At 36.0% G+C, this 17556-nt stretch overlaps 1 long non-coding RNA gene across 1 annotated transcript in view; it reads left to right on the forward strand.

Annotated features, from left to right (window-relative positions):
* The window catches only part of LOC308188338, a 112703-nt gene that overhangs the window by 47610 nt on the left and 47537 nt on the right, over positions 1-17556 (forward strand). The window contains exon 2 of the long non-coding RNA XR_013945417.1: positions 6730-6796. This is a non-coding gene — a long non-coding RNA (uncharacterized lncRNA). The remainder of the gene's footprint in view (positions 1-6729; positions 6797-17556) is intronic.

A 17556-nucleotide genomic window follows, 5' to 3' on the forward strand; every position in this document is an offset into this window, starting at 1 on the left:
TATAAATTTAATCTATACTTTTTAATTTACACATTTCATAATTTCAAAGTCAAAAAATAATACTACAAAAATAGTTATGATTTCTGTAGGATATATGTTTTATTTTTTCTGGGTTTGGCTGATAAGGAAGGAGAAAAGAGTATGAACAGGTACTCTATTTTGCCTGATATTTCAGTAAAATGTTGTGGCTGTGTTCATCATCTTAGAAAGAGAATCACTGCCAAATTAGAAAGTCAGCATGATAACCTGACTGCACCGTTAAGGTGACATATTCATGGACTTGGAAGAAAAGACTTTTGCAATAGTAATAAGTCTGTGAAAGTTAAATGACTGAAGAGCTATCTGAATTGTGAAAATAATAACAGTGTTTTAGAGTTTATTAATCAAAATTGGAATATTTTATTTGAAAATGTTTTTTACTTAAAACTTTACAAATAAGTTTTGTTCAAAAATAGGAAATATTCAGGTTAGATGTTGAATTTAATTGAGCAGAAACTCATCTGCTTGATGTTTGGATTAATTGAACATGCAATGATCATAAACATAATTAAATGAAAATTTATTCTTGGAATCACTTGAGTATCAGCAGAAAAACTATTCTCATTATAGACCCAGATGTAATGGCATTTGTCCAGGACACTTGGCTTAACAAATGAAGTCTTGTAAAAACATCAAGGGACTTTCCATGATCATGTCATGAGTACTGCTGCACTGCTGCATGATCTAAGGTGAGATGACTGCTTCTAGACCATGCTCATATAAATGTCCCTTCATTTTTAAAAACAATGTGCCAGTAATGAAAAGAAAACTCATACGAGTATAATTTTTGTGTTATCAGGTAAATATTTCTTTCTTGGTTTGAATCCCACTTTATTGAACCAGCAATATTGTCGTCAAAGCCTACTGTAGGTATAGAAAGAGTATAGTATGAAACTAATCTTGGAAGGGAAGGGAAGGGAAGGGAAGGGAGGGGAAGGGAAGGGAAGGGAAGGGAAGGGAAGGGAAGGGAAGGGAAGGAAGGGAAGGGAAGGGAAGGGAAGGAAGGGAAGGGAAGGGAAGGGAAGGGAAGGGAAGGGAAGGGAAGGGAAGGGAAGGGAAGGGAAGGGAAGGGAAGGGAAGGGAAGGGAAGGAAGGGAAGGGAAGGGAAGGGAAGGGAAGGGAAGGGAAGGGAAGGAAGGGAAGGGAAGGGAAGGGAAGGGAAGGGAAGGGGAGGCGAGGCGAGGCGAGGCGAGGCTGTCAAAATAATGCAGAAAAGATAGTCACTGTAGATATTCCCCTTTCACTGGAAAAGCATGCAGATCCCCCTGGATCCATTCAGCACAAGTGGGGGATTTTGTTATTTTTGTATACATGATGATTGGTTTGTCAGCTTGGGAAATCTGAGCATAGTGTTGGCTTGGGAACACCGGATCACCTCTGCTTCACTTGCTCATGTATAAAATAGAAAAAAATTTCACAGTCTCACTCTATAGGAATAGTACAAGGTTGAATGCATTTAGGGTTACTTCCTAAGAAAGTGTGATTGTAAGGGCTATAGGAACTCTTTAGAGAGATGTGGGCTCTGAAGGGAGATAAACAAGGCTCTTTCTGATGTAAGTTATACATGGTCATGCAAAAAACAGGTGCAGAGTGAAAAGGCAAAAGAAAAACAAGACTACTTTTCCGTTGTTTTCAAGTGTTTGCCTCATGTTGTAGCATTAACTAGTGAGATTTTTGTGGGTTTGTTAATAGTTTTGCATATTTAGTATCATTTTCTAAATATCCCCACTCTCAGGTGGAAATGTTCACAACATATGTGGTCAATAACAAGGTTAAATGTAAAACTTTAGGCAGAGTAGTTTAGTATCTTATAATCTTTAAAGAGAAACAGGATTGGAAAATAATTGTATAGCACTCAAAAAAATGTTTATGCCAGAAGATGTAGGTAGAAAATGTTGGCCCAATAAAATTCATAGCTGTTCTAAAAATGCCCTTTGTGTATTTATTTAAGCATTCATATGAGAATGAAATGATTTCCCTTGACTTCATTATTTCAATTATAATTGAAAATTACATATTTTGAAATATTTATTTTTATGAAAAATCCTAAGATTTTGTCTCCTTGTCCTGTTTGGGACAAAACTGAACTTCTATACTTTTAGGGCTTCATGGTTGCATAATAATAATTTGTATGAAAAAAAACTATTGTATAGTTCCTCTTTTAATAGAACACTGTAATAGAAAAAGCTCAGGATTTGTTAAATGATCTTCTTGATGCATTTTGGATATTTACTGGGCAGTTTTATAGTAGATTATTTGAGAAACTAAAATAAACAAGATTTATAGACATACATTGATGGTACTGGTGTTCCCTGAAGGATGGAATACAAATCATAGATCTTTATAAAAGCCTGGCTTGTTATTGTCCAACAAACACAATTTGTGTGGAGAAATCAGAGAGGAGTGTCTGCTATGGGAGTTACTGTTCTCTGTGTGGGGAAAAAAAAAATAAAATAAATAAAAAAAATACTCATCCAATTTAGTGACATTTATTTATCTTTCTACAGTCTTCAGTGATTTATGATGAATATACTGTAGGTTCAGGAGAAAAGCAAATTTAATGCATGAAGTCTTAATACAGCTTTTTTTTTTTTTTTTTTTTTTTTTTTTTAACTGGCTTCATCAGATATTCTTCTGAAATTAAGAAACTATAGCTAGCTGATATTAAATGTATATATAAGTGTAAAATCGTGAATGTTTTCACCATTAAATGAAGAAATAATTTTCGACTGAAACATTCCACACATAGAGTTTACAAGTATAGCTGGCCTTTCTGGCTTCTGGCTCATTTTACCTTTGTTTCTGTTTTGCATTCCCATGAATAAGAATGAACCATTATTTATTCTTGGCTCTCCCACTCCTCAATGGAGCAAAGGAGAAACTTGACTTTTGCCCTTCAGTGTCTCCACCTCCTCCAGTAAGAACAGATGTCACAGGCATGTGCTAGCTTTCAGTCATCCCTTTTATATCTTAATCATGTTCATCTCTGAACTTACTCATTCCCAAGAGTCAACAAATAGTAGTTTAGCAGTAGGAGTAGTTATGGGAAAGAAGAATAAATAGCACAGATGTCAGGAATTAAATCTAGATCATATTTAAAATCTCTCTTGCTTCTCATGGAGCTCAAATCTCGGTTGCTCTCTTCATTGTCACAACCCAATGGTTTTATTTTTCTTAAATAAGGAGTCTTAAGTGCAGCTCAGAAAGTAAGACAAACAAGAGAATTGCTCATTTGTGGGTTAAGTCCCACATAACTCAAAGCAGTCTTCCCTTACTGATGGGAGCTCACAGATTTCAGTGAGCTACCGAAGGATCATTGTTTTCCTCTACTGACTTCAGTTAGAATCTGTACTTTATCAGGGGGAACTAAAGAGGTGGGTGATCAAATTGAAGAGTAGGACAGAACCAAAAAATAATCTGAGTGAAAAAGGAAGTGAACTGAAAAACGCATGGAGTTGGATTTCTGTCTTTGGGTGAAACTGACTGCAAGAACACAACTCTCATCAGCCAGTTTTTAGTAAGACAGGCAAAAAAAAAAAAAAAAAAATTGAAAAATAAAGTTCGATTTCAGGTTGGCCACCAGATGACACTAGAGAACTATGAATGATGTTTTTTTTCAAGAAGCTATAAGGATGAACAAATGGCTTTGGGGACATTTCATGCATGCTTTGCAGTCTGTAGGTTCCTTCTGTGAAGGCAGCAGTGGGATTCATTTTCAGATCGTTTGAAATTCAAAAACTTGAATGTGAAAATATCAGTACTACGACTATGTGCACAAATTATAGGCATAATTGCCTCGTCTATGCCTTTAGTTGTATCAAGATGTTAAAATATCATTTTAACCCTTCAGTTACCATATTTCTCTTGGTAAAATATAGCTAGGTAATGTTATCTGGGCAATGAGCACGCATTTGTAAACAATTATTTGCATTCCCACTGACTGTGTGAATCAGGTGCCTCTTCTCCATTATATTATTAGTATTTGCAAATAGTGGACAAATAAGTATTTCTTCGTATTTAATTTATATGTGTATGTATGCATTATGATAAAATCTCAATTAAAATTGGTTTTGCTGATATTACTGTTATGCAGATCTTGTATTAACCTTTCATTATGGGAAATTTTAATTCATCATGAACTTTTCCTGATAGCTTTTAGTTCTGGTAAATTTATTTTGCATTTGCAGTAAAAAAAAAAATCACAAAATTAATTTGGAAGTATTAACAGGATTTACATTTGAAATTACGGTACCTGTTTACTTCAGTTCTAAATTATGTAAACAAAATTCAATAACACAATAATAAATAACTAAAAATTAACATTACATTTCCAGTGATATGGATATTTTAGCTATCATATTGTTGTTTCTTTTGCATTTATATGACAGGTATGCAGTACTTCTTTCATGGCAAAACCTTTGCAACACAGGTGTTGGACTATACAATATGATGTTCATGAAAGAATATTAAATATTAAATAGTCTCAGTATCAAAAATGTGTAGCTGTTTACCTATCTTCAGTGTGAAAATAAGCTATATTAATGAAAATCACATATAAGGTCTCTCTTATAAATACAATAGCAGGATGCGATAATTTAAACACAATTGAGCATTTTGCAGCATGCTTTGAATGTAATTTCCATCTTAAATAATATATCAGTACTAATGTTATAAGCTGTTGATATACACATACTTTTTTTGGTTCCTCTAAATGATTGGCAAAATGCCCAAAGGAGATCAACTGGAATGCTAACTACATGGACTGCATAATTGTGTCTCAGTCTCCCTAATTAAACAAACAGATGCTTGATAAATTATTATGTGTTAACATTTGACACACTCCCTTCAGTGCACATTTGAAATAGATTTCCATTTTTTTTCCTTCTCTTACATTGAACAATTACAGGTTGTGGTTTTCCAAACATGGGTAAGGTTTAAAAAGAAATGGTTGTCCCTGGGATAAAACTGCACAACATTCTTGCTGGTTATTTTTCACCAAAACTATTTTTCCAACAGGATATTGAGTTTTCTTCAGAAGGAAATTTTTTGGAATGTGCCTGCCTTCTGCAGATAATTTAATCTTTTATTTTTGTTGGAAGGAGAGAACACCTGACAGCTGAAAATCCTTGGGCTGAAAACAAAACAAAACAAGACATGAAAATTTGGAAATGCCCTCCAGTGCCCTACATCACACATCTGATCAGTCCTCACCCCCAAATGCACTGCAGTCATGGGACTCCTTCAATGCACCCCAACTGTCAGGAGGGTGAAGCTCTTCTGTGGGGAGGCACTGAACTGCAAGGCCAGGAAAAGGGGCAAAATAGAACTTCTATAAACCTCTACAGAAACTTTATTAAGCCTTTTTTTTTTTTTTTTTTTTTTTTAGATTGCAATTGAGGTTTGTGATGAATGCTTTCAGATGTTTTTGTAGAGAAAAAAACATGTATTTTGTGATCTCTTCATTAGTTAGTTTATAGTGCCCTCCTTGCACAGAGCAATTCAACAGAGGCCAGGATGGAATGTCCACCTACAGATGGGGGTCAGGATCAGTTCTGATGAGGGTAACCAGGTCTGGGTTGAGGGGAACCAGGCCTGGAATGGCTGGACAGGGCTGTGGGGGAACATGATAAGGCCTGGCCTGGATCACAGGTCAGCAATCTGGGCTTCAGATGAGCAGAGTGAACCTCTGGGCATGGCTGCAGTATACATCCAGGATAACTCAGGCTGAGGCAAGCACGAGAACCTCAGCATCAAAGCAGCTCCCAAGGGAAGGCGATACCTCCTGCATGGTGAAGAGATTTCTCAGCAGAATTGCTGATGAAAAGCATCCTCTGAGGGATTTTCCAACTTTTTTTTTTTGAAGTGACCCAAAGCTGGCAGAGCCTTCTCAGACATGGAAGAGGGGAATGCCCTCAGCTCTTTTCTTCACCGCAGGCAATCTTTTGAAACACATCTCTCCCAGGCACAGCACAGCACTGTTTATGGGAATGCCCTCAAAGTATAGTCTACAGACACTGTGCTACTCTATTCCCCCCTTATTGCTATCCATCTCTGGGCACTTCAGGGCCATGCTTGGAAGGATCTGGCAGGTTTTGTGATGCACAAGAAGGTGGCCAGGACATTGTGCTGCAGTCTGAAGCACTGTATCTTTTTCTGGGACCTGTTTTAGTGCAGTAGCAGTTCAGGCAGCCTGGCCACCTCTTTTAATTAGTAAAAAAATATTTCCAGTAGCAGCCAATCTGCAAATCACAGACTGTGCTGACCAGATATGTCATGCACTGTAGTTATAATTGCACCAGCCATAATTTTTCAGTAGAAATATAACTACTCTTTGAGATGTGAAGTGTTAACAGGTCTCAATTTATCCTTTTCCATGCTTGCTTCTGGTCATGCATCTAAGAGGTAAACCTGTTGATGTTAGCTGCAGAGATCCTGGAAGAGGTCTTGAAAAGATTTCTTTGTCCAAGGAGGCTGAAAGAATCAGTGGCAATTCTACAAATGAGTTAAAGCTTATCTGCTAGAGCACTACAAGCCTTTGAGACTTATTTATTTATTTATTCCCAAACCAGCAATAACATATTCAGGAATATGCACAAAATGCATAAACAATAGGAACTCTAGACACAACTGGAAGTGAGTATACCCATGCATGTGCAAGAAAACTTCATAGCTCTGCTTCATGTGCTGCAGGTTCTTGGGTGATGGCTGGTGAAGCCCACAGAACTTCAGCAATGAGAAGAGGATCTCTGGACCTCAGGTGATGCTGCTTGATGGAGGGAGTAGGCTGAGAGACCTTACAGGGTGGGTTGGGATCCCAGTGAAATGGAGAGCTACAGGGGACAAGGACAGAGTTTTAAGCCTCTTGGAAATGCTGGAATGTGCCTTTTGTGCTGGGAAAATAAGGCAGCTCTGACAAGCTTTGAGAAGCACTGTTGACCTATCAGTCAGATTTAGTTTTTTGTTGTTGTTGTTGTTGTTTGTTTGTTTGTTTGTTTTCTTTTCTTACTGAGAGTTCTGCCTTTGGACTGGCTGTGCTTATCTCTTCCCCAAGACTGTTTTCACCTTTGTGTCTCTGATGTTCTGGATTAACATTTGGCTTTAATTCTAACTTTTAAAATCACAGTATTGTTCAGTTGAAACCATCCATATTACAGCTGTTCGTAGGTAAAATACTTTTCATTTAGTCCTCCTTTAAAACATCTGATTTAATTCATTTACAGCTAACAAATGCCATCTAGTGGATTTTTTTGTGCTTTATTTAGCGTCTAGTAAAATATAATAGCTCAGCATCAATTGGTATTTGTAAAAATTAAAAACAGTCAATACAGAAAGGCCTACTGCAAACTTTGGGCATACTGTTGTTATCTCCCCTGCTTTTGTGGACCGAGAGGTAAATAAGTGCACATTTATATCACAGTATCACAGTATCACAGTATCACAGTATCACAGATTTCTAGGTTGGAAGAGACCTCAAGATCATCGAGTCCAACCTCCGACCTAACACTAAGTACTCCACTAAACCATATCGCTAAGCTCTACATCTAAACGTCTTTTAAAGACCTCCAGGGATGGTGACTCCACCACCTCCCTGGGCAGCCCGTTCCAGTGCTTAATAACCCTTTTGGTAAAGAAGTACTTCCTAACATCCAACCTAAAACTCCCCTGTCGCAACTTTCGCCCATTCCCCCTCGTCCTGTCACCAGGCACGTAGGAGAACAGACCAACCCCCACCTCTCTACAGCCTCCTTTAAGGTAACTGTAGAGAGTGATAAGGTCGCCCCTGAGCCTCCTCTTCTCTAGGCTGAACAATCCCAGCTCCCTCAGCCGCTCCTCATAAGACTTGTTCTCCAGACCCCTCACCAGCTTGGTCGCCCTTCTCTGGACTCGCTCGAGCACGTCCATGTCCTTCCTGTAGCGAGGGGCCCAAAACCGAACACAGTACTCGAGGTGCGGCCTCACCAGAGCCGAGTACAGGGGTACAATCACTTCCCTAGACCTGCTGGCCACACTGCTTCTTATGCAGGCCAGGATGCTGAGAGGTAAATAAGTGCACATTTATATGCTTGTGTTGATGTGTGGTATCTTCTTAATGGCCAACCATTATATAATCATTGGTACAAATCAAGTTAGGGAAACCATGCTGCAAATTTTAAATAAAAAGTATATGTCCACAGTGAGATTTTTCCATATGCTTCACACCACTCTTTACTTCCTTCAAGCAAATACTATGATTCATAAGTAGTGTTTACATATAATTGAAAACAATAGAGAATGAGACATTCACTGCAAACTCAAAAAATTAAAACAATTTTCAAAAGCAGAGATTTGCAGATACTGTAAACAGCTTTTATAAGCATTGGAGTCTATACATATACACATATGTACATACACACCGGGAAATCAATGGACTGTGGAAGACTGCAGAGGTATATAGTCGTAAGCAGAAAAATTATAGGGACACACAGAAGATATAATTGTTTCTCAGGGCACATAAATGATCAAGTAGAAGCTTTAAAAGCAATATGTTTTCACAATGCACATAATTAAATTGTAGGATACATTTTTTGTGAGATTCTGACCACAAATGTAAATGTGTTTAAAAAGGGGGTTACACAAATACATCTGAGGCAGACCCATCCTATGATGGATAGGTGTGAATGTGTATCATGTTTAAATATAATGTGTAGCTCAGGATTTCCCCCTGTGCTGAATGTAGGCAGAGTAAAGATGAAAAATTAGCCTATGTTTGTCTCTCTTTACGTATTTTTTTCCTTGAGAGAGAAATTACAGCTGATCATCTGGTAAAAGACTGGGACTTTGTTTCAGTTCTGGGTGCTTCTTCTGATGGTCTTATCTGGCTCAGAAACATTTTAGAGACTGTTTGATTTAATAAACAAGCTTTCCTACTTCAAATTTTCCCAAAATAAGTGCATATAATCCTTTACCATAAGGTACCAAATACCCACTGTTTTTATGCAATATATACACCACATATCTACTCATTCATTAAAATTCTGTCCTCTTTCACACTTCCCATTTTGACTTTTATTTCTTATTCCTTTTTCTTGTCTTCATCCATCTCCTTTCTGGCTTGGCTAAACAGGCCAAAGTGCTTTTCATACTGAGATTAACATCTCATTTGCACAGCTATGGTGTATGAATAAGTTGATAAAATAAATTGAGTTTGCCTGTTGCTACTTGGTGTACAATAAACAAGAACAGAGTTCATAAGTAAAATTACTCTGAGGTTTGCCCTTTGCAGCCAGTCTAATGAATCACTTTTCAAAGCATCTTCCAGGTGAATGGGGGTGAAAGATGAAGCTCACGAGCTGGTTCATTGCAGTTCATGGTATGTTAACTCTAAAGAGAAACAGACTTTGAGGGATGTCTTAGTCTCAAATTATCCTAATATATCTTGCATTCCTACATAATTAATTTAAAAACATAAATTGTGAAAAAATTGGAATAACAGTGCAACCATGTCAGTAGTGATTCCAGTGAGGGTGCAGAGTAACTCACAAGCACAGTTACAGGTCATGCATTTCCATCGGCTTGGAAAAAGCTACTAAATCCTGATTAGATTGCAGTTGTCAGACCACCATCTCATCACAAACTTTTGGTTTTCAACCAGTCTTTCTGGTTCTCTGAGAATGACACTTGTGGCCTCTACTGGAAATTAAGAAGCGTCTTCACGTTGTTTTAGATTCTAGCGAGCCATCACAAATGCAGAGGGCTAACTTGGGGATGACAGCAGTTTTCTGGCAGCTCTTCTTGGCTTTTGGAGAATCTAGAGGCAGCTGAAGTTTTGATTGTACAAACATTGTGCTGCTATTTAATAGTATACATTGAAAAAAACAGCCTATTATAGGTTCAAGAATGTTTCTCCATATGTTATCTATAGAAGAACACCAACTGCTTTCATACTAAATCATAGAATCATAGAATAATTCAGGTTGGAAAAGACTCTAAGATCATCTAGTCCAACTTTAATGTACCAAGAAAAATAAAAATAAAAACAAAAATAGACCCAGATGTGATCTCTCTTATATCACAGAGTACAAGACATCTCTGTACTCAGTCATCTTCCTCTGTCTGCCTGCTCTGTCCTTTCTCAGACAACATGGATGAAGGAAGGGACATATTTGGGCTGCCAAATTCTGCCAAAACCCAGAATCCAGCAACCAAGTCCATCTACTCTTCCTCTTCTTAAATAAATTTAATGCAGTATATGCCTCCCTGCTAGAAAGAAAGTTTTGCCGAGTGCTAAAGTGCTAGAGCTTTTGTGAAGGGAAACAGATTGATGTTTGAAATGTCAGTAACATTCACTGTTACTTAGCAATTTAAAGGCTGTACAGGAAGAGGAGGAGGTTTAAAGGTTTTTCTAGCCTTGAGAGGTTTGAAACTTTCATCTCCCACCTCCTAGCAAACTTCATAACTGTGATGATGAGGTGCATACACTATTCCTTTTCCTTTTTTTTTCTTTTTTTTCCCTGATGGCTGGGTCACCAAGCAGACACAGTGTCAGAAAAGAGGTAATAGTAGAGAAGTATCTACCTTTCTCTGACAACTTTGTTAGGAGCTTGCAAAGATCTCTCAGGACTCGCCTTTCTCTCTCTCACAACCGAGTTTTTTAAAAATACACCATTACCATGGTGTCCAGGTCATTTATCTATTGCCACAGTACAACTGTGCCAACTCTGCCTGTATTGTAATTGCCTTCTAACTCCCGGCACGCTTTCCCAGTACTGTTGAACCAGTCTAAACTGTGAAGCAATGGCTCAGTGCACTGGCCATTGTCCTTGTAGCAGTAAAGAAAAAGTCAGAGACAATGCTGTGGCAGTCTACCTGACCCTACTGTAGGACAGCACTGACTTACCTTCCCTGGAGATACTAAAAAAGAGTAAAATTCCTTTTGTCTAGAACTTTTTGACATACTGACTACTTTCTCTCACTTTATTTTTACTATTATTATGAGATTTCTCAGGAATGCATAGTTTCTACACTGAGTGTTGCCTAGAAGAGAGTGATTGATGCAGTCCTACATTAAATATACTAAACAGTTCATGAGGTTAAAAGGATAACATAATAAACACATTTCACAAACTCGCACTTGCTCAACTGTTTACATTCAGGTCTACAGAAGAAAAAAAATCTGATTAATGAAGCTATTCTGGGAGTTTTCATATTAACTGATCGAATCCCTTTTTCTAGACATGAATGTCATAACGCAATATAAATGTATATTTTACAAAGTCGTTGTGAACTTTATAGCAGAATCGAGGTCACTAATGAGCTGGTTTAGAACTTCTATTCCGTTTGGTCTGTGTAAGTCTAGAGACATCTTTTTACAATAAATGTTCTGTATTTACCTTTGTCTTCAATGTGATTACATTGGTAAAGTTGAAAAAAAAAGAAAAAAGTAAAAACAACAGGGGCAAAATATAACAGGTAAGTAGGTTACATTTGTGGCAACTGATTTTCCTTATATTCAGAAAGACACACACACACTAAACCAAATGAGAGATTTCAGGAATATTGAAAATTTAATCAGCTTTCAGAATTTGATTCTCAAAGGACAAACTGACAGTTAAATATCTGGCGACATCTGCTGATTTCATTTTAAGTGTATACATTTTTATACTGTTCTGTAAGTAATGAAATAAGACACGATGAGTCAATGCATCTGGTGAAAACAATGAGGATAATGTGATTCTCAAAACTATGGTTAAGATGTTTTTTGAATGTGAAAATTATAACAGCTGTGGAACACTATTAAAATTGAATGGTGATTTGAAACACTTTTGTGATTTGAGTATGAAAAATGGAATGGAGTGGGAGTTTCTAGGAATAAGAGCCTTTAGGGATATTTCTTATTAAATTAAACTTTATCTGGCTCATTCCTCAAAGCAGGGATCAACAGTTGGGATTTGATAGGTAGGAGGGGATGAACAAGCATCTAAAAGAATTGTAACATGTCTGTTTCTGCTCTGATACAATACCAACATAAAAACTTCTTTAAAAATCTCTAAAGAGAGAAGAGACGCATTTAAAAAGTAACAGGTACATTTATGCCTTTACAAGCTCATGTTTGGACAAATGTGTTTCAGACACCAGTTCTTTAATTTTCTGTAAAGGTACGAGTAATGTAATGTATATTTTACATTCAATACTATGCTTAGGGAAATATACCTGTTTATAGTAACCTATAATCGATTTAGATACTGATATGAAATATTGAAATATAATAAAAGGAAAACCTCTTCACAGGCAATTAAAAAAAAATGCAAAAACTACTGTGGGACTTGTGATTAAAGAGTCAATACCTCAAAGTCCATACAAACATATAAGGTCTATAAGTAAATTCCAATAACTCAGATAACAGATACTTTATAACCTTTGAGGATGACAAATGAAAAAGAATAGAAGTACAATAACATTTAAAACAATTTAACAGAACTATTTTAAATCAAGTGGTAAAACTGTTCATGTCAAGACAATGTCTTTCTTCAGCATGGACAAGTTGATGCAGTATTTATTCTTTAAAGTTCCTTTGACTGACCTAGCAAGAAGGATTTTATTAATAATAGCTGTAAGAGCTCAAGAGCAATATTCTAAAAGGTAAGAGTTTTATCACCACACTGAAAGAGGAGTTTAAAAAATGAATCTATATATTGTCTTTTGAAGATATGTGTTTAAACATAATTTGTGAAAACAGTAATCAATACAGATTTTTCCTATTGACAATGAAAATCTCAGGTGCAAGGAAGCCTGGCTAGGTATGTAGACACACAACAGGTCCTTGTCCTCTCTTCCTAAGTACAGAGCATGTGGTGTTGCCTCAGCGTTGTTCCATCTAAGGTTTATAAAGTCTGATAGTTCAGGATCCTTTCTAGCTGTTACACCATAGTTCTGTGTAAACTGAAGCTGGTTAATCTCCAAGCCACTTTTCATATTGGCAGATGAGAGTAAGGAGAGCTTTCTTCATATCTTCAGTGGTCAGATGAGGTACTTTAACCACATATTAAATTAATGTTTTCTTTCATCAAGCATATAATATTACTATTAATTTTGGAGATACATATATATATTAATATCTCTAGTGATGGGTCAGTGTTACAGAATAGCTATGTGTAAGTTTATGAGTTAGTCTTTAACAAATGGATTGATAAGCCATGACTGATCAACTTGATATATAAATCTTGGTCAAAGTTTGCATTATGAGTATGAAGCAAAATTTTAAAACATAACATGAACAAGTACCTATTTACTGAATAAAGGGAGCAGTCCTTCAGAAAGCAAAGTATGTGATCATATAACATCTTAGCCATGAGTGATGTAGATAAAGTATTTTCCTAAAAATGATCTCAGTATAAAAAAATAATAACCCACAGAGGTGGAGAAACCTGCAATGTTAGAGATTCTGTCTTTGGGCTTAAACTCAAATGTGAATTCTTGCTCACTGATGGTACTTAAACACATAAAAATTGTGTTCAAGATGATAATGTTTTTCCTTTCAGAATACTGGTTGAAGTTTCAGCTGATACCTTTCACTTCCTTTCCCAGCTCAATTCTTTAAAGGAATTTAAGGTTGTTGAAATTTCATGGAGGAAGTTATTTGAATGAAATAAACAAAGAACTAAATATGAAACTTCTTCTTATGTCACTATATATTTATCAGGTCACAAAATTGAGGGTTATCATTTATCAATTTTCATGGGGTTATAAAAGCAATAATCCAAGAAATGATTTTTCCCTAGCTGTCCAATGGCAGAATCATAATCAAAGTACTAAGTGTTCATGACAACAACATTGAAACTTTTCTTTTTTTTTTTATACCAGTTGTAAAAGCTTTCTGGTAGAAAATGAAAAATACTATATAAATGTTAAATCATATAATTAAAAATACATTTTTTTCCCTAGATCATGTGCAGTACTCAAGGATAGAAGGCTCCTGCCTTACATGTTTCATTCATAAGGGAGGAATATTGAATGTTGGTGTGATGTTTTTCCAAAAGAAATAGATTAACACATTTTTTATTCCACTTATGCAGCTTATATCCTTATATATAATCCACTTATGTCATTTCTAATATATATATATTTATTAAGGCATTAATGTTGTTACACGCCAGTCACTTTCATATCATCTATTACACTTCTATGTCCTTAAAAATCTTACAATATGACATTGTAAGTACTGCTCAGTCTTCAGAAAAATGATGAGAGGTGGGAGTTGTATGAAAGCTCATAAATTTCATATCATGTTTGAGCTCTGACATAGTAATTTAAATTTGATGTAAAGCTAAGGTACTGTTGCAAATGCATAAAAATGGAGATAATTTTTAAAAGAATAAATTTTTGAAAAATGTACATTGTGTTAGGGTACTTCCTGATTTGAATGAGATCTCTTTTCATCTCTGGAGAAAATCTATTCATTTGCAGATAGAGAGTTCTCATTCAGATTTTAAGTGTTACTTTTCTTGTGTATGCAAATACCTGTTTCTCATCAGAGTTTTTGAAGGGGGACACCGTCTGAGAGAGCATCTCAGCTCTTACTTCTAGAGCTCCATCCTTGCCAACATCTACCCTGCCTAATAAAATGTTGATTCTCATTTTGGATTATTCTCATTAAAGCTATTTCTTTCCTACTGACCTTTTGATAATTGTTTTTATCCAAGGTCCATTAACATACATTTTCACTGGCGAACTGGAAAAATTTAAGAACATTTATCCCTCTCTACTCATCCCTGTTTGTGATTTACTGCATCATTCAACATGCAAGCACACTGAAATAAACCAGTCAGACAACCACCTGCTACTATATAAATAAATAAATAAATAAATAAACAAATAAATAATAGCATAGGCAAAAATACTTATTTCCCTTTATAGCATGACAACTCAAATTAAGCAGTAAACTGCAGGACAAAGTGTCAGCAAGCAGTTGAGAACAGTTAGAAAAGTTAAACAACAATTGTAACTAGAGGAGAAAATGGATGTAAAATTGTACCTTTAAAAGGCAAAAGCAGGTTCAAGTAGTTGGCTGAGAAATTTTTGATGTAAGACAAGAATCCACAGGAAATGTGCTAATTCACAAGGTCAGCATTTTGGACAAGAACACACATTTCTTTCTTAAAAAAAAAAAAATATATATATATATATATACATATATATAACAACAATATATATGTAACAACAAGCAGTATGATTTTTCCCCGGAGTGGATTGGTCAAACAGGTTTCCCTGGAGTAAGAAAAAAAAAAAAAAAAAAAGGTAGAAAATTTGTGATCTGTTGGAGGTATATTGTTTTCTGCTATGTGAGGTTCTGACATGGAAGACTGATTAAATGATCCAGACACATTTTTGGTATTTCACTTATTAAAGGCAACTACTTTCAGACAAACTGAGTGAGTGATGGGGTGTTTCTATGAATGAAGGAGTACCTGGCATCCTGTCGCTCTGGATTTGACCGAATCACCATGCTGGTGATATTCAGGTATTTACAAAAATATTCACAAAAAGATCACAAAATAGCACCTTAACATCCACCCTGCTACTCACATACCTCTCAGCTGAAAATCTTTTGTCAATGTGTTAAATTGTGATTTCAGTCTTTCAGCTCACACCAGGTAAACACTTTAGTACTGAGATGATTCAATGAGCAGGTCAGAAAATAGGAGGAAACTGCAAGATCTTGTAGGACACTTTGAAGGAGGTTCAACATCTGGAACTGTCAGATAAATAGTTAAATAGTTAGGAACAAAATTTGCAGAAATATCATGGCAAGAGTCACATTGATGTCTTTCAAGAGAAGACACTGATGCTAGATATGCCATGTTTAATTCTTGACTATTTACAATGCTACGATAAGCAAACTAATGTAATGACCTCACCAAGTTCCTACTGATAGATCCCATTGTCCCATCCTCTTCACAGTTAGAACTCATCTTCTCCTGTTTATTTATTTATTTATTTATTTATTTTATGTAACTCTCCGCTAATTGTACACAGTCACTTGGCTAGTTCAAGTGCGTCCATTCTGTTCTCCTGCCTTCTGTTGTCTCCAGACTGTAGTGATAGCTAGTGTCTATAGTGTCTAGAAGACCATGAACGCCAGAAGACAGTCAGTTACCTAAAATTGAGGTAGGTGTTTCTCAATGGAGAGGAACCATAAACTGTAAAAGATTTTGTTAGCTCTATATTTTCCCTTCTCTCCAATGAGAAAAAAGGAGAAACTCTACTCCCTTTACAGCAACATAGGAGATGGCTGGAGACTTTTGGTAACGGTGAATATGTAATTTTAAACCATTCAGAAACTACCTTGCTGACTCTTAAACTCCACTTCTTCCAGAGGCTGCTACCTCCTGTGCCTCATCTACAGCTTTTAAGAGCCTCAAAAGAGTTCCTGGTACTGCTGCTGCTAAGATGAGCTAGCAACTCTGTTCCTTTACCAGCAGTCCCAGCATCCTAGTAGCAAGGACTCTTGTATGTGTCTTATTCATTTATATATCTCTGCTGATTTGGATAGAATATTTTTACAGTAATTAAATGTGCCTTACAATTAACATGTAAAGCCCTCTCTTTGGGTAATTTAAGATTTACAGCTCTAATTCACTTAAAAAAAGGGGTGGGGGGGGCGGGGGGGGGGGAGGGGGTGGAGAGAACTATCCTATCTTTTTTCATACTACCTCTAAAATAATAAATCTCTTGAAAGTGGGAGACTGACCTCAGTGGATGTGTTTAAGTATCTCTTTAATGTTTTTAGTTTTTTTCTGCACAAAATCCATAGCTCCACTGTGCAGCAGAAGTTATATAAAGACACAATCAAACTCTGCTCTGCATGCAACTCCATCTGCTTTCAGAGGTGCTCTTCAAAAAGGTAACAGGTCATATATGGGTCTGTAAAAATATAGGATTAGCTGATACATGTTTATCAATTCCTCTTTTTATACCATCAAATAGACAATGACAAATTCTCTAATATTATATAACTAAAGTAGAATGGTGAATATTGGGGATTGGACTAGATGATCTTTCAAGGTCCCTTCCAGTCTCTAACATTCTGTGATTCCTAACATTCTGTGACTATTAACATCATTTTTTCCCTAGATATTGAGTTTACCAAATCCTGAGGTCAAAGAAAATAGTCTGCAATGGAATTTTTATATTTATTGTCCAAGTTTTATTGCAGACAAGATAAGACAAGAAAACAAAAAAACAAACAAACCAGAAGTTAGAGTATTTAAGCCATCAATTGTTTAAAATAATTTACAATGTAAATCATATTTTAATACCGTTTTCCTATTAGGAGTGGATACAAAGTTCCATTAACCACATATGCAGAATGTTAGCAAACTGTTTTTCATTACACTGTAGTACTCAATCCCAAAAGATTTTATTCAGATAAATTTAAAGTTAAATCCATAATTTATTTAGTGTCCAAATATATATAAAAACAAAACAAAACAAAAACAAAACTGTGAAGAGTATTTCTAAAAAGAAATTAAAAAAAAAAAG

Source organism: Anser brachyrhynchus, assembly GCF_964034855.1.
Source record: "Anser brachyrhynchus genome assembly, chromosome: 1".
NCBI lineage: Eukaryota > Metazoa > Chordata > Aves > Anseriformes > Anatidae > Anser > Anser brachyrhynchus.